This window comes from Lynx canadensis, chromosome D4 (assembly GCF_007474595.2).
Source record: "Lynx canadensis isolate LIC74 chromosome D4, mLynCan4.pri.v2, whole genome shotgun sequence".
NCBI lineage: Eukaryota > Metazoa > Chordata > Mammalia > Carnivora > Felidae > Lynx > Lynx canadensis.
Window position 1 is genome coordinate 75,615,727 of NC_044315.2, and position 21,863 is coordinate 75,637,589.

Sequence of the window (21,863 nt, forward strand, 5' to 3'; positions counted from 1 at the left end):
AATATTCCATGGCGATTAAACGGGAAAATACTCAATAAGTATTCGACACGATGCCAGACACCTAATAAGCTCTCATTAAGAGGTTGCAATTCCAATAATTATGCTGAACAATCTTTGTTTCTCTCCTACTCCCCTCCTGGATACTTTCTTCACTGCTAGATGCTGAATGTGGTGCTGTATTTGCAGAATATTTTATTAGTGAGAAGGAAGAAATTATTTTCATAATAACCTTATATTTTTGGAGCCGTTACTATGGGCCAGGAACTGTGCTGGGTACTTTAGATAGATTAGCACATTTAATGCCCCTGACACCTTAGGAGGTAGCCAAAGGCATTTCCCCCATTTTACAGATGGGGATATAAAGGCTTAGAGGAGCTAAGCAGTTAGTAAGTAGCAGGAATGGAATTTCTACTAAGGCATTATAACTCTGCTCCCGACCCCTTAACCAACCTGGCACGCTAACATTTCCTCCATGTAATCCTGGGTGGGGTCTCTTGTTTTTAAAATGGGTGACAACAAACAGCAAACACTTGGAAGGTCAAATTTACCCAGCTGTATGCAACATTTGGGACTTGGCTTGCCAACGTGGAAATCTGACTGTTTGCGAACCTTTACGAGTAGCGTTGTTGAGTGCCTTCACTGGCTGTCTTCTGTGTATTCTTTACAGATGATCTTCACTGAACTTTTGGGTTCTGGGAAGCAGCTGGGTGGTTTGCATAACTGCCTTTGCACTCTTCTGGCGCAGATGTCAAACGTTCTTAAATTTGACACAGATAAAACTTAGTGGCTATCGATTGGACTGTTGACACAGCACTCAGGTTTTCCTTCATCATGTTTTACTACATCCCACAGTGATGTTGGTGACCTTCTAAGCTTTCTTTGTGATCTTACTGATCACGCGATTAAATGGTCTCTCAACATGTGTCAGAAGCCCAGTTTGGATGAGGCCCTTGCTACCTAGTTCTTAGAGTTTCAATCCCCAATTCCAAATAGATGCCCTTCTCAGACCGTCAGCCATCATGTCTAAAATGGATGCAGGGTTTGAAAGGCTAACGAGAGGATGGGTCAGATACTGCATTACAGGAAACTGCCGGCATGCATCTTCTCATATGTTTCTCCCGCTTCCAGGAAAGCAGTATTCTCATTTTTAATAGTTCCACGTTCAGAAGTCAGTCCAACTGGAACAAGGAACACACATTCCAAAGCAGGCTTGCAACTTCTAAAAGGCGTTTGTATTTTTGCTCTACATGGCAAAATGGCTCAGCGAGGGACCGAAAGAGTTCACGAGGAAGCCACAGTTTGAAAGCAGGTGAAGGTACATTGTTGTCCCATTGATGAAATGGATGGGTTATATGCTGCTGAGATCTGGGCCACATTTAAGAGATGGTTTGGTCCGTCCATCCATAGATGACCCACGACTTGCAGCGTTGTCAAAGACTTTCATTAATGAGGTATGCCCGTGTAGAGAAAAAACAACTGTAGCTTTAGATTTAGGAGATACAAATTGTAGTCTCCCCTAACTCCTGGTGTAACCCCAGCAAAGCCCGCCTCCTATCTGGGACTCAACTTTATCATATGTAAATTGAGAATGCAGGTCCTGAGATCCCCTTCTGTGGGGACAAGTCTTTTCTGTGTAGGCCTGCACAAAGACAGCAGGAGACCCTCACTCTCAGAGTACTTCTCGGGATGCATCTGCATAACTAGGAGGGAGGAAGAGAAGCGTGACTTTGAGCTCTGTTTTCAAGGAGAAAAACCTCACCACTCATTGGCCCAAGGGGGCAGCCGATGTTTCCAGAAGTCTGGTGTTAACTGATCTCAAATCTGAACCCTTGTGAATTATAAGGCCAATTTTCCAATCAATTCTGGCTGAAATTCAGAATGCTTGTTGGATTTAGGGCCTGGTGAGAGTCCTGAGCTGCAGAATTGCCAGAGAGAATTCCTATTGCCATGTTCTGGATCCAGAACAAGTCCTAGTAATAATAATCATATAAAAAAAAATACTGGCAGTAATGCAGAGTAAAAGTGAGAGTAATCCAATCTGGATGTGAGGAATGCTTTCAAACCCATTTTCAAATCAGCAACAGGCAGGCAGGATTCCGTTCTTGATGTATTTTTAACATCTTATAAAAAGCTTCATTTTCTACTTTATTCTTTAAAGGGTCGGGGGAGGGGGGAGGGGATGCACACTCAACAGGCATGGCAACATTTTCCTCTAACCTGGAACTAAGTCACACTGGGCTGTTTAATGCTAGTCCCCCCACCTAGAAGTTAGTGGTTTTGCATTTAATGCCATTATTTAAGGTTAGCATTTAGGAATTAGGACTCGCCCATCTCATGTCAGTGTAGGGCTATTCAGGGGCTTCATGAGACAGTCGAAAATTCAATAACTGTCCTTATCATCCATCCAGTAATTAAGTACCTACTGTGTACCAGGAGCAATGATGACCTCTTCATATTTTTGGCAAATATGTGAAAACTGTGGCTAACAGTTCCTTTCCTGAATTGCATAATGGTTAGGTGCTCAGATTCTGGAGCCAGACAGGCTTATATTCAATCCCAGTGTAAGCAATTATTATTAGCTGAATGGATTTTCATAGATATGATTCAACTTTTTATTTTAACTTTAAAAAAAAAACAGCATGAATTACATCACTTAAAAAAAAAAAAGGTAAAACTAATAGCCAACCTTTCTGTAATACTTACTCTGGATCAAGTACTGCTCTAAAGCCTCATACTTAAACTCATTTTAATCCTCACAAAAACCCTGTGTGGTAGGTACAAATGTTGTCCCTATTTTACTGATGAGGAAATGAAGATAAAGAGAGATAAAATAATTGCCAAAATCACATAGCAGGAAACTGGTAGAGCCGGGACTCAAACTCAGGCGGTCTGAATCCACAGCCTGTGTTCTGAACCGCTAATACTCCTTCTGGTATTATTTAATATTATTATTGCTTCCTTCATAATTTCTATTTCATTAAACTAGAAACATACCGACCATACTGGTTTGTTATCTGCTTTCTTCCTTTGACAGTATGCCTTGAACTTGTTTCCAAGTTATTAAATACTTTTAGGGAACACAATTTTTTGATGTGTGCGTGGTATTCCATTGAATGTCTGAAACATAATTAACTTAGCCAAATCTCCATTGTGAAGCATTTCAGATGTTTCTAATTTTTCACTGTAATAAACAATGCTGAGATGAACATCATTGTACATGCATTCTCTGGTTATTTCCTTTGGATAAATGCCTAGAAACAAATGCACAGTCAAAAGGGTATGACGCGTTTTATGTGGATATTGGTGGGATTTTTCTGTTTGATTTTTGAGAAATTGTGGATCTCTCTAACCTCACCACATCAGGCATACTGCTGTGACAAGGGAACCATTAAAAGTCACAAAACTAGAGTTAGGACACACACATTACACATAAGCCAATATTTATTATGTATAAAACCAGTGGTCATCTGACCAGACCAGAATTCTTGCTAATCCATGGTTGGAAGATGTAGTAGCTTCTTAACCTACACATGGAGACCGCCCTACTCCAAACCCGGAGACGATCTGGTTCATAGTGTGGTAAAGGCAATAGTGCTTTATTGAGCAACTACTGCATGTCAGCAATGGGTTAGGTCCTGTAATGACCCTGTGTTGGGCGATGGGAAATAGACTTCACAGAGAGGAAACTGAAAGGTCATATGAGTCACCCAATGTCCGAGAAATAGCGAGAGGCTGTCAGCAAGGGCATCAGACCTGCCTGTCTTCACTTTGCACCTTCCATATATCACATAGTACCCCAAAAAGGTCAATTTTATATCAGGACTCATCAGAGGAAATGTCACTGTGGTCTTGGGTCCCCTGTTCCTGCATCTAGACTTCGGTTTTGGTCCTGTTTCTATGTTGTGGTTTTGTCTTGTCTGCTAACCTTCATCCCTGACTCAACCTAACCTAAAAATCTCTCTGCCTAGGTCTCTCCATATTGTCACCATCAAGTCTTTTTTTTTTTTTTTTTTTTTTTTTTTTGAATGGCACTGACTATTTAAAAACAAAACAAAACTTTATAAGGACAATGACTGTTCTGTTAACAAAAGGAGGCACATGGCATAAAAATAAAATTCACAGATATGTTCTCTTAAGAATCATTTAATTCATTCTTGGGGCATCTGCGTAGCTCAGTTGGTTAAGCATCTGACTCTTGGTTTTAGCTCAGGTCATGATCTCAGCATTCTTGAGTTTGAGCTCCAGGGTGGGCTCTGTGTTGACAGTGCGGAGCCTGGGATTCTCTCTCTCCCTCTCTCTCTGTCCCTGCCCCATGCAGTCTCTCTCTCTCTCTCTTTCTCTCTCTCTCTCTTTCTCTCTCTCTCTCTGTCTCTCCCTCTCTCTCTCCCTCTCTCTCTCAAAAATAAATAACTAAATATTAAAAAAAAATAGACTTGAAACTCACAAATGGGTTCATTCAAAAAAAAGAAAAAAGAATTCCATCTTTCACATTTACTTTCTTTCCCCTCATTCATACCTGGTCATGGAACAGCCTTCTCATGATCACCCTTATACTCCAGCTGGGATTGAGGTAGAGGCTAAATTCACTTCCATTCTGCCCTTGGTTAACTGTTTTCAAGAGGAAAATGACAAGAAAGCACCATTCCATTATGGGATAAATGCTGCATTAGAGATGTGGAGCAGACCCTCAAGAAGAACTGGGAGCCATGCTATTTCGAAGGTGAGGAGGGTCTTCCCAGAGACATGCAGATTGGTGCAGAGCACAGTGGGTTCTATAGGATTTGCGTAGTGGAAAGGATGGAGTGGCTACCAGCAAGACAGGATGGTGTAGATTGAGGGCAGCAACAATAAAGGCGCAGTATGGTGCATTTGTGAAACTCTAAGGACTCAAGAATGGCTGGGACAGGGGATAAGGGTTGCATGGTGATGCCAGGATCCTAGTCAGAGACAGAGAGGGGAATGTTTGCTCAGCAGATTGCTGTCCGTTACAGAAAAGGCCCAGACTGGGAAGAGGAACAGACACAGAAGGTCCTAGTAAGACTTAATGAAGAGAACAGTCAAGAAGCTGGGGCCTGGGGTTTGGGGACTTTACTTAAAAGGCAACAGTCAGCCATTTGTTCACTTATTCTCCAAGCGGTTCATGAAATAGATCATTATCAAACATCTGCTCTATGCCAGCAATTGTTCTAGATACTGGAAATACCACAGTGGATCAGGAGGCAAAGTTCCTGCTCTCGTGGAACTAGCATGCCAACAGGAGTCTGACAAACAATGAGCAAATATAAAAGCAAAGGAGTTCGTTTCAGGTAGGAACAAAGAGTGCAAAAATAGAGTAACGTAACGGCGAGTGGCTGGATGGCAAGGATGAACTGGGTTGTCTAAGTAGGCCTCTTTGAAGAAATGTCATTTGAGACGGAGCCAGAAAAATGAGAAGAGTTAGCAGTGCTAAGATACTAGAAGATTATTTCCGGCCTGGAGAACAGCAGAAGCAAGATGAACAAACTCAGCATGTTGGGGAGAGAGAGAGAAGCAAAAACCAATGAAACTGGAGTCCAGGAAATGAAAGGAGAGAGAAGACGGGGGTGAAGTTGGTGACGTCAACAAGGACCAGGTAGAATAAGGCCTTGTAGGATAGAAAGTTATTGAAAGTTCATTAATAAAGGAGTGATGTCACCCAAGCTGGGGCTTTGTCCACACACACATAGAGTCATGTACCTCCCCACAGACCATCATTCAGTTTTCGGCATTCTAACTTGCCAGCTTTACCATGGGAAAGTCATTCAACATCCTTACGCTATGCCAGGCATATAGTGGTGAAGAAAACAGACATGGTTCTTATCCCCATGGAGCCTCATCTCTCTGAACCTTGGGTTCCTGACCCCAAATGGTGGTGATAATAATTCTCATGTTGTAGATGTTATAATGATTAAACATCTAGCTCAGTGTCTCACACCTATGTATTGAGACACTTCTCCCTTTAATAATGAAAGCATCATCCATGCGGCCAGCTCCAGGCCTTCTTCTGTTTCTAGCTAGTGCTATCTTAGTTCAGCTCAGTTAAACAGATGCCCCATTTGGAGAAATGATACATCCACACTTTGGAATTTCCAGTACCCCTTAAGATTCCAAGGGCTACTAATTGACTCCAAATCCCAGTCACGATCACCCCGATTCCTTCCTTTAAAGAAGCCACTGCAAAGTTAGAAGGATGGTGAGGATGACCAAAGGTCAGTGTGTCAGTAGATAGCCCTGTGTTGATGGCCTAAAGCAGTGGAATGCAGGTATGTTCAGGGTTCAAGCGGAAGCTGTGTCAGATGCCAGATGGAGAATCTCTTTGGCTATTAATTTTGTTTATGTACCCTCTACTTACTTCAGTCACTGGAACCAGCATTATGCAGGGTCATGCATTTATGCTAGCTATTGGGAAAGGTTACTTATTACCAGCTCAGTGGGTGAGCAGGGGCATGTCATTTCCGACGGAAACCATCTAAGGCTTTTCCTCCACTTACTTTCCCATGTTCAAGAATGTTTAGAAAAGTGAATGATTGCTGATAGATTTCAGGATTTCTTCTATTTGAGCAAACTCCAAAGGCTTTTGGAAGTTTCTCTAGCCATGCTGGCTCCAAGATTTGGAAATCTGGGATCATCAAGAAATCGCTTCTCAATCCCTACTATGTGCCAACTGTTACATGCCAGGAAGTGCTTCACAAAAATAGTATGAACTAGAATTCTGCCCTCAGGTCATTTATATTCCAGTAAGCATGGCTTCCCACTGCCTGCAGGCTGAAGCTTAAACACTGGTAAGGCCCAGGAGGCCCTTGGCGGGCTGCCTTTCTCCACCTTCACACTTTGTCTGGCCAAACGAAGGCATTCTTTCCCTGGATACTTCTTGTCCTTTACAGTCACTGCAATCGTGCCTCTCTTTGAATTTGTCCCAAATGATTTCCCAGAAACAATCTGACATAGTGAAAAGAACACGAATATCAAATCCAGGCTCTCCAACTCCCTTGCTGTGTGTTCTTCAGCAGGCCACTTTCCCCCTCTGAGTCTCCATCTCTTTAGCTGCCAACTGAGTGGGTGGGGCTATATGATTTCTACTTTTTCTTCCATCACTGATACTCTAGGAGTCCAAAGTGAAGTGTAGAATGAACAGGACATCTCAAGAAACATGGCAGGATGTCTTCTCAGACCGAAAAAGAAGAAACATCTCTCTTTTGCTCACTCAGTTCTATTTTCCCAGAGTGGTAAAGATGTCAGGAGAGCTAGTCTAGCAGGAGAGCCAGTCTGGATGTCAGGAGAGCTAGTCTAATTATCTGCCTCTATTTCCTGGTGGACCTCTAGTAGCACTGACTGGGGGCTCACTAAATGTTGATCCTCAGTTCTCATGTCCTTACACCAATCCTGAGAGTGCAGATTTCTACTTCCAGATTCCACATCCATGTACGGGGGCTTACACATGACATGTGCCAGGCATATGAGGCCACGGAGTCAGCATGCAAACCAAAGTTCAGGCTCCTCCTGGGACATCCTGAAGCCTCACTCTCCAGCCCATGTCCTGTCCCACGAGGCCTCCATGCAGAAGTAGCTGCATAAAGAGAAGAGTCTTTGCGGCTGAGTGCTGTGCCAGCACACGTTTCCACTGACTGGCTCCCCTCTCCACGGGGCGGGGAGAGGCTAGCTCTGTATGTGATATAGGGAAACCACAACAAGGCAATCCCTGGAACTATAAAATCAAATTAAATCAGGGGTTCTGGCTGGGGATTTAAACATCTTAGCCGCTCTGATTTCTCTAGAGAAGCCGGGAAGCCCAGCCAACTGCCGTCATGCACTCTCCCCCCTACTCATTGCGTGTTTTTGCCCCAGGTTTTCAATCTGGTTTAAGTTGGTCATTTGGAGAGGAGAGAACTTCCTCGGGCTGGAAGAAAAGAGAGCTTTGTGGCCTTGGGGAGGACTTTTGTCTGCTCTGCTAACCGTGCTGAGAAAGTTGACATGCTGGTGGGCTGTAAGGATGAATGAGGGAAGGTGGCTCCTGTCTACCGAGCAAGGGCAGCGCCCCACACCCTTTACATCTCTTACCTCCCATAACAGTGCTGCCAGAGTGTCTCAGCAAACTAGGTACTGTCTGCATTCCCAATTTAAAGATGAGAGAACTGAGGTTCAGAGAAAATAACTAGTCCAAGGTCATGCAGTTAGCAAAGACGGAGCCATGTGTCAGATTCTGGATTGGAAGACATGAACACTTTTCCTTTTAAACCATGTGACTGTGTCACCTCCACACACTCCCCATCCTAGAATGTGGTCTGGGTCCCTGAAGAGAAATGAAGAAAGAATAGTCTAACCTGCCTCAAAGCAGATATTAGTTTATAGCTGCCCAACATTTTTTTTTTTTTTTTAGGAGGCGACATACATGGGTACTTAAGACAGGTTTTCAGAATGACATGGACATTCACGTAAATAACAACTCCCACCCCAAATCATTCAGCAGGAGGAAGTGCACAACCAAAGCAGAATGGAAGGGGGAAGGAAGAAAGGAGAAACACAGATGTGTTGTGCGTATTTTATAGTTGATAATAGGTGATCTAGCACAATAATGAAGTTTGGGGATTTGGCAGCAATCTATGAAGTTTAGAATCTCAGCCCTACCACTTCTTGTATAATCTTGGGCAGATTACCTCACCTGTCAGCCTTTCTTTTTATCTTTTAAGAGAAAATAATAATATGGCTACCTAACTGGGATGCAATGAAGATTAAATAAATTACTGTCTTTTTAGATAAGATAGAGCTTAGAAGAGCACGTGACATTTAGTTAATGACATACATTCTGCTCATATTATTTTTAACAGGCTTGTTGATATGTAATTCATATACCTTACAATCCACCTGTTGAAGATGAAAATTCACTGGCTTTTAGCATGTTCACAGAGCTGTGGAATCCATCATCACAATCTGTTTTAGAACATTCTCATCATCCTAAAAAGAAACCCTGTGCCCATTAGCAGTTAGCGTCTCTTTCCCCACAATCATTAATTTCTGTCTCTGCAGATTGGCCTATTCTGGAGATTTCATTAAAAGAGAACCATACAATGCATGGTCTTTTGTGACCAGTTTCTTCCATTTACCTTAGTGGTTTAATGGTTCATGTTGTAGCCTGGATCAGTGCTTCATTCCATTTTTTATGGCTGAATAATGTTCCATTGTTTAGATATATTGTATTTATCCATTTGTCAGTTGATGGATATTTGAGTTGCCTCTACCTTCTGGCTACTATGAAAAATGCTGCTATGAACATTTGTGTACGAGGTTTTTTATGGTCAAATGTGTTCATTTCTCTTGCACATATAGCTAGGAGGGAAATTTCTGTGCCCTATGGTACCTCTGCGTTATATTTCTTGAGATGTTGTTACACTGTTTTGAGAAGAAGTTGTACCTTTTTTACTTCTTTTTTTAAGTTTATTTATTTATTTTTGAGAAAGAGAAAGAGAGAAAGCATGAGTGGGGGAAGGGCAGAGAGAGAAGGAGAGAGAGAATCCCAAACAGGCTCCAGAGTGTCAGTTCAGAGTCTGATGTGGGGCTTGACCCCATGAACCACAAGATCCTGACCTGAGCCGAGATCAAGAGTTGGAAGCTTAACCAACTGAACCACCCAGGTGCCCCAACCATTTTGTACTTACACCAGCAATGTATGCAGGCTTCAAGTTACCTGCTTCCTTGTCAACACTTGTTACCGTCTATCTCTTTTATTTTAGCAATTCTAGTAGCCATGAAGTGGTAACTAATTGTAATTTGCATTTTCCTAATTGCTAATGATTTTGAGGACTTTTTCAAGTGCTTAGTTGCTGTGTGTACATCTCCTTTGTAGAAATATCTGTTCAGATTCCTTGCACATTTTTAATTTTTTTATCTTAATTTATTTTGGAGACAGAGCAGGGGAGAGGCAGAGAGAGAGAGAGAGAGAGAGAGAGAGAGAGAGAGAGAGAGAGAGGATCCTAAGCAGGTCCATGCTGACAGCATAGAGCCTGACGTGGGGCTCGAACTCACAAACTGCAAGATCCTAACCTGAGCCAAAATCACGAGTTGCACACTTAACCGATTGAGCCACGCAGGTGCCCCCCTCGCCCATATTTTAAATCAGTTGCCTCTTTACTCTTGAGTTTTAAGAGAGCTCTTTATAGTCTAGATAGAAGTCTCTTATCAGATATATTATTTGCAAATATCCATATTATCTAAGATCATGAATTGCTGAAAGAAAAGGGGTTGTTCTTCCTTTGAATCACGAGTTTTGGAGTCAGGTCTGAGTTTGAATGCCTAAAATCACCAATTGCCAGCTGTCTGGCCTTGAGCTTGTTACATAAATTTGCCTCTCTATGGTGGGACCACTAATCATGAAGCTTCAAATTGTGAGGATTAAGAGTTAATCTAGGCATTGCATATGTCACCATGCCAAGCATATTTTAGGCATAGAACAATTAGTATCTTTTTATTGTACGGTGTATCAGAATTCAAAGCATTTTTGTGATAATTTACTTCTCTTATTTTCAAGACACTTGGGATATCTGATAATATATTATTATTTTATAAAATAGATCACTTGCTTCAGGAGGTTAAATAATAAGCCCAAAAGAGATAGCAGTTATGTGATAGATTTGGAACTCAAACTGCTTTTTTCTGACTTGAAGTTTAACACCGTGCACAAAGGAGTTGGTAGGATGTATGTTGTTTTTGTGCATAACTGGAGAATAGACATTTCTCTGGGAATTGAAGCAGTAATCCATATAGGCAGGTTGCAAGCAATTTAATTAATGTATAATCAATCAGATCACCTCTGATCACAACAATATCTCCCACCCCAAATTCTATCTTGTAATATAACCTTGCCATTTCCTCACTAAGAGTTAGTATTCATTTCATTGCATTTATATCTGAACTGGCCCTTTGATTTGACCAATAAAGTGTGGCAAAATTGGTGCTGTGTAATCGCTGTGAAGAAGCCTAATTGGCCACATATAGCAACCCACGTGGAGGAGAACCACGGCCCTTGGCGGATAGCCAGCAGCCAACATCAACTGCCAGCCATGTGAGTGGGGCCATTTTGGACCAACCCCAGCCAATCCCAAGTGAAGCAAAAGAATCACTCAGCCAAACCAAACTCAGAATCATGATCAAATATTTGTTGTTTTAAACCACTAAGTTTTAGGATGAATCATTACATGGAAATGGATAGACGAAACAACCTGAAAATTCTCAGATAAGGAAATCATGTCAGAATATTATTTATTCACAATTTGATGTAAAGAAATACATACATTTTCTACTTTACTTAACTGTAAAGTAAGGCTTTGTTTTTCTGTATCCACTTATCAGTAGAGCCCCTTCCTGAGATGAAGGATCAAAGAGGTCTGCTACTTTATTAATGATGAAATGAAAGAAAGTTATAGATTCTTCTAACTGACCATATCTCCCAGAGAAAGCAACCACTTAAGTTAAAATTAAATTAAAAGAATGAGGATCCATGAGGGTGTTTGTACACTTAGAAAAACCCTCAACTTAGGGCACCTGGGTGGCTTAGTCAGTTTAATGTTGAATTCTTAATTTTGGCTCAGGTCATGATTCCCTGGTCCTGGGATCAAGCCCCATGTCAGGCTCCATGCTGAGCGTGGAGCCTGTTTTTTTTTTTTTTTTTTTTCAACGTTTATTTATTTTTGGGACAGAGAGAGACAGAGCATGAACGGGGGAGGGGCAGAGAGAGAGGGAGACACAGAATCAGAAACAGGCTCCAGGTTCTGAGCCATCAGCCCAGAGCCTGACGCGGGGCTCTAACTCACGGACCGCGAGATCCTGACCTGGCTGAAGTCAGACGCTTAACCGACTGCGCCACCCAGGCGCCCCGCGTGGAGCCTGTTTAAGACTCATTCATTCATTCCTTCATTCTCTCTCTCCCCTCTCTCTCCCCCTCCCTCTCTGTCTCCCCCTCCCTCTCTCTCTCCCCTCCCTCTCTCTCCCCCTCCCTCCCTTTCTCCTCCCCCCCCCCCTGCCTTCTCCCCCATCCCTTGCTTGCTCACAGGGGCTCTCTCTCTAAAATAAAAGGAAGGAAAAAAACCCTCAAACTTTATTAGATCAAGAGGCCTAAAGAAGTTACTTTGCATGTGAATTCCTCAATTCACTTGCAAATTTACCTCCTGGAAATTCTTCCCAGCCTATAGTAGATGCCTCTTCCATCTTCCCCTCCAATCCTGGGATCACCTATACCCAACACAGCACCTACTCAATGCAGTGTGGTTCCCTGCTATTTGTTTGCTTCCTGATTAGACTGTGAGCTCTCAGAGAATAGGGACCAAGTCTTAAAAACTTCTGTATCTTTAACCTCTATCTCATTTTTTGGAACATTATAGTGTTCAAAAAATATTTGCTGAATAAGTGCACAAGATTTTCAATATTCAGCAATTGAAATCCTAACAATATACCTCTGTCTCACTAACTGCTTTTCCTGGACCCAAGTTCCACTACCCATGACTACGATATACCAGTGACAGAATCCCCACTAAAACTAGGACTGTTCTCGTCATTTCAAAATCCCAAGGGGAAAAAATGGCTGATTATAGGTCGGGAGCAGGAAATCTACAAGATGAGCTGAAACATTGTTAGTGCCAGAAAGTAAGGAAGTGTTCAACAAGTAAGCAAACCAACAAATGCCAGAATGATGACACGATTCAAGGGTCACAGAAGCCAAATGAAAGAGCTCCCAATGGTAAAACAGGAACGATTTGAGCAACAAAAAATGAGTGGTATTGGATTATAGCCCTAGGTATAAAATAAATATCCATGGTCCATACTGATGCAAGTAAATTATTGCTAAATCAATAAATTAGGGAGAAGAGACAAATCATCCATGAAGAGGAATTTCAAATAATTTATGTGGATTACTTGGCTCTCAAGGAGGTGGAACCTAATTCCCAGTTCTTAAATGTGCGCTGTACCGAGTGACTTTTTCCCAGCGAGTACAGTATGGAAAGACAGTAAGCAAAGTAACTTTAAACTGGAGAAACCTGACAAACGGTATCTCGGCTTGATGATCAAGGTCAATATCAACAGTGATATCATGTTGATAGCATGTACCCTTAATATGATGGGATGGAAGTGCCACTTTTTGATTTTTCTGCCCCAAATACACAACCCAGTCTTATCATAAGAAAAAAATCTGACAAATGCCAATTGAGGGACGTTCTCCAAATTCCTGACAAGGACTCCTTGAAGCTGTCAAGGTCATCCAAAATAAAGAGAGTATAAGAAACTGTCAAAACGGAGAAGAGTCTAAGGAGACACAATGACTAAAGATAATGCAGTATCCTGGATGAGATCCTGGAACAGAAAAAGTACATTATGTAAAATATAAGGAAATTTAAGTAAAAGATGGACTTAAAATAACAAGCGTTGGCAAGGATATGGAGAAAAAGGAACCCTCGTACACTGGTGGTGGGGATGCAAGTTGGTGGAGCCACTGCAGAAAATAGTATGGAGTTTCCTCAGAAAATGAAAAATTCAACTACTCGATGACCCAGCAATCCCACATCTGAGTGTTTTCCCAAAGAAAATTAAAATACTTGTCCAAAAAGATACAAGTACGCCTATCTTTTGACTGCATTATCTCTAACAGTCAAGATATGGAAGCAACGCAAGTGTCTATCCATACATAGACGAATGCATAAAGAAGATGATGTATATATTATACAATGGAATATTACTCAGCCATGAAAAAGAATGAAAGCTTGCCATTTGCGACATGGGTGGATCTAGAGGGTATTAATGCTAAGCAAAATAAGTCAGAGAAACACAAATGCCATATGATCTCACTCATGTGAAATTTAAGAAACAAAGAAAAAGGAGACAAAACACAGTCAAATATAAAGGACTGGTGGATACCAAAGGGGAGGTGGGGGGGGGGGATGGGTGAAATAGGTGATGGGGTTTAAGAGTATATTTATTGTAATGAGCACTGAGAAATGTACAGAGTTGCTGAATCATTATAGTGCACGCTTGAAACTAACACTATATGTTCATTATACTTCAGTAACAAAAAAGAAAATAAATTACAAAAATGAATATTGGTTCATTTATCATAACAAATGTGCCACACCAATGTAGGACATTAATAAAAGGGGAAACTGGATGTGGGGTATATAGCCACTCTGTAGTATCTTCACATTCTGCAAACCCCAAACTGTTCTCAAATGAAAAACTAATAAAAAAAATTGCAAAGAAACATGTATATTTTAAAACCATGAGTTCCCCAATTGCAAAAAGAACCAGTATAAACTGCCATCACAGCAATGTCAATAAGTAAAGGACTCTCCAACATGCTGAAGCACTATCAGACTACATCCTGCTTCTCCTGAAGGAGACTGCAGCCGGGACTGAGCTGCATGCAGCAGGCGAGTGTCGGAAGCAGGCATGAAATTGTCTGAAAACTTTTGCCTGCAGGCCTAGTGCAAAAGATCATCTGAAGTCTGGAGCAAAAACAGTTTCAATCTATGTAAATATTAGGAAATTAAATTCCATATGTTGCATGCCAGCTGCTTTCAGCTGCCACAGCTGTGCGCAAACGGTGAGCAGACAGTTTGGATTGTCAAGCAGGGGAAGTGTCATTCTTTGCAAAAGGGAAGGCTGTGACTGCCAGTTGGAGGTCAAGGGGTAATGTGTACGAGTGACTTGATTCCAGCAATCTGACAAGTTAAATCACTGGACAGTTGGGAATCCCATGTGAGGTTTAAAAGTTGGAAGAACTTGTTAAGGGTGTCATAGTCTTTGGAACCAGGGATTGAAACACGTTGTTTATTCTAGAAACTCTATTAAAAATGCACGTGTATGCTGAGGACAAGGATGGGAGGAAGATTTCCATTGTAATTAAATATGAATGGTCCTTGTCGGGAAAAAAAAAAAGAACATCATCAAATATAAAAAGAAAAGATAATAAAGCATGCTTATTATGGATAAAATTGATTCATATGGGATAGCTTTTAAGCTTTCAACAGGTGTCCCAATCCTCTCTAATGCTTGTCCATTTGGTTTAAAATGCTTTTTAAATCTGAAGATAGCACAAAACCTGGAAGTGACTTATATCTCAGAAATGAGAGGGAGAGCATGAGCATTTAGGGATTAGACACACGAAGTGATGTATAGGAGTTTTGGGTCTAGCCGGCTGTGAGAAGGGGATCTAGGAAAGGCAGGAACTCTCTGCCTTTCCTGCCAGTTCTCTGGCAGGAACTCTCAGAATCCAGAGGCATGATTTCTTCTCTGAACTCTTGTGCTAGATTTCTAGACACGTCTCTTGGCTGTGGAGCCTAAAACAGAGTTTAGGCATTGGCGTCTATATTCTTGAGGTTGAATCCCAGTTCTGTACCCTGTTAACTGTATGACACTCAACAAATAACTTCAGCTCTCAGGACCTTGAATTCTTCTTCTATCAAATGGGCACCAGGTCCCTCTCAGGTGATCCGTGAATGTGTCTGAAGACCTTAACAGACTGGGATGTTAATCTGAACCAACCAGGAAGGATTTTTAAAGAGTGTGGGACTCTGAATTCGATCCAAAACGTATCAGTGGCCCAAGGTGGGCATGGATCGTGGATTAGGTGTGAATTTGTGGAATGGGGAAGTCAAAGTTACATTTCCAAAGTTAATGCCTCCCAGTTAGTCTAATAGGGTGTCCTATCATGTATGGAATCCAAACACATTTAGAGGTTGACTTTAATTCTGAACATCTCATTTCAGGAAGGATGTTGATAACCTAGAGCACCAAAGAAGACTGAAGATCGTAAAAGTTCTGAAAACTGGGTTACATAGGGTATTTGCTAGAGAAGTTGTTCACCACAGTGAACAGATGATTAATGGGACATGAAGATACTGACCCTCTTCAAATATTTGGAAAATACCTGGATAGGTAACTATGAGAACCAGTGAGTGGTGCTTTGAGTGACAAGTTTAAAGTCAACACAAGGAATCCTTGTTTATCTTCTCTCTTCTGAAATATCCAAAACCTCTTCCTCCACCCTCACTCTCAGCAGGTGGCCTTGCTTGATATTTCACCAAGAACATGGAGCCAACCCAGGGAAAATTTTCTCGAGCTCCCACCCTCACATCCACCAACCTCCCTATATCTCTACCAATAATCTACATTCTGACCTATTTTTAGACTCCATATTCTCAGATTTCTTAGCTAAGACCAAAATTTCTACCTCCTCAGAGGACCTTATCGTCTCCCATCCAATCAAAGACATTCTTAGGCAATTCTCCCCTGCTTCCTTCTGCGTCATTAATTTCCCATCTCTCTAGGACTTTTTCTTTGAGCATACAAAATCATTATTCTCCCAATACTTTCATCAAAAAAAAAAAAGGTTGATTCTATTTTTCCTTCCATCAACTACCACACTTATCTCTTTCCCTTTAGGGAAAAATTTGAAATAGTTTGCAAATTCTCACTTCCTATTCTCTCTTGAGCCATTTCAGTCAAACTTTTACCCACACGATTCCCCTGAAAACACTCTTATCAAAGTGACCTATGATTGTTGTGTTGCTAACTCCAGTGATCAATTGTCCATCTCATCTTGTGTGACTTATCAGCAGCATTTGATCTCTTTGAATACCCTGATGCTGATCTTTGAAACCTTTTATTGTCCACTAGGACCACTCCATGTACCTGGTTTCCTTCCTTCCACTCTGGCTACTCTTTAGTCTCCTTTGAAGATTCTTCCTAATCTCTTCCATTTCTTATCATTGAATGCCTAGGAATCCAATCTGGAATGCTTTTTCTTTAGGAATACTCAGGAGTTAGGCTTGTCCCATGTCCAATTTCAGGGAACAGGCCTTTATTTATTTTTTTTTTTTTATTTTTTTTTATTTTTGGGACAGAGAGAGACAGAGCATGAACGGGGGAGGGGCAGAGAGAGGGAGACACAGAATCTGAAACAGGCTCCAGGCTCTGAGCCATCAGCCCAGAGCCCGACGAGGGGCTCGAACTCACGGACCGCGAGATCGTGACCTGGCTGAAGTCGGACGCTTAACCGACTGCGCCACCCAGGCGCCCCTGGGGAACAGGCCTTTAAAATGCATCTTTATGATGCCTTCAGGACTTTACCTGCAGCCTGGTGACATAACTCCTAAACACCAGATTTCTGTAACCAGTGGTCAACCCAACATCTCCACAGTGATGTCTCATTTGACATATAAAGTGAACTGTCCAGAAGTACACCAAACCTGCCTTACTCATAATTTTCTGCACTCTAAATCATGGAAATGACATCTTTTTCTTTTCTAAGGCCCAAAATACTTTTCACCTTGTGATCTCTCTCTCTCCCTGTCTCCCTCTCTCTCAAATCTATCAATCCTTCTTGTCTACCTTTAAAATATAACTGCAATTAGATCACTTCTTACCACATCCACTGTTATCTCCTTGGTCCAAGCTTCCATATCCTTTTACCTGAATTATTTCAATATCCATGATCTGTTTAACCTGCCTCCACTTTTACCCCGTTCAAAATGTGCTCCATATAGCAACTAAAGTAATCTTTTTACACTTGACCTATCAAGACCCTTTCTACAAAGAATAATTTAATTTTTTAATGTTTATTTATTTTTGAGAGAGAGAGCACGAGCTGTGGAGGGGCAGAAAGAGAGGGAGACAGAGAATCCAAAGCAAGCTTTGAGCTGTCAGTGCAAAGCCCAATGGGGGCTTGATCCCCCAAGCCATGAGTTCATGGCTCACCAAAGTTGGACACTCAACCTACTAGGCCACCCAGGCGCGCCTCTACTCAGAACCATTTAAATGCAGCCACTCTGGAAAACAGTGTGGAGGTTCCTCAAAAAATTAAAAATATATCTACCCTATGACCCAGCAATAGCACGGCTAGGAATTTACCCAAGGGATACAGGAGTGTTGATGCATAGGGGCACTTGTACCCCAATGTTTATAGCAGCACTTTCAACAATAGCCGAATTATGGAAAGAGCCTAAATGTCTATCAACTGACAAATGGATAAAGAAGATGTGGTTTATATATACGATGGAATACTACTTGGCAATGAGAAAGAATGAAATCTGGCCATGTGTAGCAATGTGGATGGAACTGGAGGGTATTATCCTAAGTGAAATAAGTCAGGCATAGAAAGACAGATACCATATGATTTCAGCCATGTGTGGATCCCGATAAACTTAACAGAAGACCATGGGGGAGGGGATGGGGGAAAAAAAGTTACAGAGAGGGAGAGAGGCAAACCATAATAGACTCTTACATACTGAGAACAAACTGAGGGTTGATGGGGGGTGGGGGAGAGGGGAAAGTGGGTGATGGGCATTGAGGAGGTCACCTGTTAGGATGAGCACTGGGTGTTGTATCGAAACCAATTTGACAATAAATTATATTTTATATATAATTTATATATATATGTTATATATATATATGTGTGTGTGTGTGTATATATGTGTGTGTGTATATTATATATATATGTGTATATATATATGTGTATATATTATGTGTATATATTATATATATATAATAAACATGACCACTCTCACTCAGAGAGTAAAAGCCAATGTCCAAACCATGGCCAATAGGACCCTACATGGTCTACCCATTGCCCCTTGGGGCCCATCTATTTTTATTTAATAGATGGCCCATTGCCCCTTGGGCCATCTATTTTTTCTCCCTTCTTCTTTTTCTCTCTCTGTTTTAGCCATATTATCCTCCTCAGCACATCAAGCACCCTCTCACCTTTGAATCTGTGTGTTTGTTGTCCCATCTACTTCGAATGCTTTTCCTCCACATAGTTTCATGGCTCACTTCCCTCAGGTATTAACACAATGGCATCTTCTCAGTTTGACCCTCCCACACCTCACAATTCCTGTCCTCCTTTCCTGTTTTATTTTGTTTTCTTTAATCTTTTCTGACGTTAGCATGTCAAAATGTGTTTTACTTAGCGTGTGTTTTACTTGAGCCTTCCCCTAGAATATAAATGCCAGGTGGGTAACAATCTTTGTTGTTCACTGCTATATCCCCAACACCAAGAATAGCCCCTGGCATATAATATGTATTCAATAAATATTTAATATGTAAGTGACTGGCTGGAAGGAAAGATAGATAAACCAGACTTCTTAGGAAGCTGGTAAGCTCCCTGTCATGTGGCATACATCATGGAAGCTAAAGACACATCTATAGCATTGGATAGGTTATTTCCCACTCTGTGATTTTATGAATGAATTACAACTTAAGTGATGCCGAGTGCTGGGTGCTACTCTGTGATGCTGACATAGAGGATAAAACAGTATGACCTAATGTTTACATTTTAAAATAATCAAGAAATCATGAGATGGGTATAACCCCATTTTACGGATGAGCCACTTGTGTGCCAAATGTTGCCAGTAATGTGCGACGTATCACATGGCTAACAAGTGACAGCAAAAAGAAGTAATGGAAATAGTTTTCTGTAATAAACCATACTTCCCTCTGGCTTAAAGTCTGGATCTATGTAAAGTCTTGTGGGCAATAGTTTTTTTTTTTTTTTCTTTTTTTAACCTCTTCTCTCATGGTTGAAATTTAAGTAAAAGAAGACTCACTCTGTATTATTTCTGAAGGAAGTTTTCTTACATGTGCTTTATTACCTATACAAATTATTTTTAAAGTATTATTTTATTACAATGTCTCCTAAGACGAGAACACATGAATCTAAAAGCACCATGCTTTAAGCTACTTTATGTATGCAAGTGGGTAGACAGAGCTTTTGAAAAACATTCTGCCTTATTGCCCACAGTTAAAAGGTAAGAACAAGGTCCCATGAAGTTCCTTTTACTAAGGATTATAGATTTGATCTCAGGAAGGTGAGGTAATGAGGTCCAAGGTGGTGATGATTCAGCAGCTGAAACACAAACAGAACCTTAAAAACTCCTGAATTGGAGACCAGAGTGCACACTTTCTTCTGCGGTGACAAGGGAGTGACCTGGGGTTTGGCTCGTATAACTCTTGTCCCTTGGGACCTTGTGAAGCACACACACAGCTGCAGTTTCTGAGTAAGCTGAACCCTGGAAGGGGCAGAAAGAACAGCTAAATCCTCATGCAGGGGTTTCCTCCCCCCCCCCCCACTGCCTTAGGTACAAAATATATTTTACTGATGCTTTGAAATAGAAAGATAACCATTTTTCAGCTCCCTGAGGGGAAATCCAGCATGTTTACCATCAGGAATGGTCACATCCTGGGTGTAGCCCCCTAAGTCTTTGGGGGGATTCAGCCCAGATATCTGGCCTCTGTTCCAGCCCTCACTTCCAGCTGGCAACATTGCTGGTCAGGCTGGACTTGTACCCCAATGGTCATTTAAGATTAAGATTAAGATTAATAGTCATTAAGATGTGTACCCAAAAAGGTCACATCTCAGGGTGCCTGGCTGGCTCAGTCTGAAGAGCATTCAACCCTTGATCTTGGGGTCATGAGTTCAAGCCCCATATGTGGTGTAGGGATTGCATAAATAAATAAAACTTTAAAAAATAAAAAAGAATCACATCTCAACCTACACCATCCATGCAGAGACACTGACTACGTCTTGCCCTACTCCTTTTCCTTTTCGTTTATTTTCAACCCATTTGGAAAATTCTCTCTCAAAAAGGAAACATCATGGGCTTCTGACATCATTAGGGATCAGCGTGGGGGTCATAGTGTAGGGACTGTGATGCATTTGGGAGGACATGTATGTGAATCACTCAGCACAAGGTGAAAATATTGGTGGAAAAATGTAGCCACCCCACTCTGAAATTTATTTAAATATAGTATCCATGACCCATGTTTCCAGGGAATTTAAAACAGTGGTTTCCATTGACCACACAATCCAAATTCCAAAGAATCACATACTTAAGTGTTCTTTTATGGACTTGACACCGGAGGAGGAGGAGGAGAAAGGAGGGACCAAAATAGTTCAGAGTGATATGTAAATAGTTCAGGCATGATGTGTGTGTGTGTGTGTGTGTGTGTGTGTGTGTGTGTGTGTGTGCGCGTGTGGTGTGTGTTTGCATGTTTGCAGAAGCTTGTTGGCCTCGAGGGGAATACAAAATACTTGGGGCCTGCCAAGGTATATGGTTTCTTTTACATTACTTTATCATATTGGGAAATCTCTCTGCCTTCCCCTAGCATCCAAGATACAAAGAGCTTAAGACACAACTTTGCCAACAAAAACTACCGTTTCCAATCTCACTCCTGTGGGGCCTAGTTCAACAACACTTGTCAAAAGTAGCTTCCTGTACCCCTTGCTCACCAAATGTCCTTTATCTTTGTTGTATGCTTGGCTCACAGTTTTAGAAGTCAAGATTTTCTAACTAGTGGCTTTCTGCTAATGCTGGAGAGGAAAGGGGCCATACAACAAGGAAGGTTTCCTAATTGACTCAGAACTTACAGTCTGCACTGGTCATAAGGGCTTGGATTCTTTTGTGCTCCTTTGGAGTTCTACAAAAACCTTTCTTGGTCGCTTCCAGTTTTATCTCTATCTTTTTGGATGGGGGCGATTATTACATAAGTTCCCAATTTCCTCTTTTCCCCCTTCTTTGATGAACATCCTAGTATTATTTACCTTTTGTATTTACCCCTTATGTGCCATATTGGATTTATGAGATTTTTGGTTTTCTGGGTTCAACTCTTTAGAACCTATTTCTTTTTTCAAACAGATTGCATGATTTTATGCCTAGATGTTTAAGAGCAATTGAGGTAGGGATAGTATAGTTGATCTCTTTGAGAAAAGAAGTCATGCTGTCCTGATCTACAAATTCCATCCTTTACCTTTTCTCTCTTATGTTCAAGTTCATCTAGAAAAATTTATCCTTGCTTTTACTATAACTTAA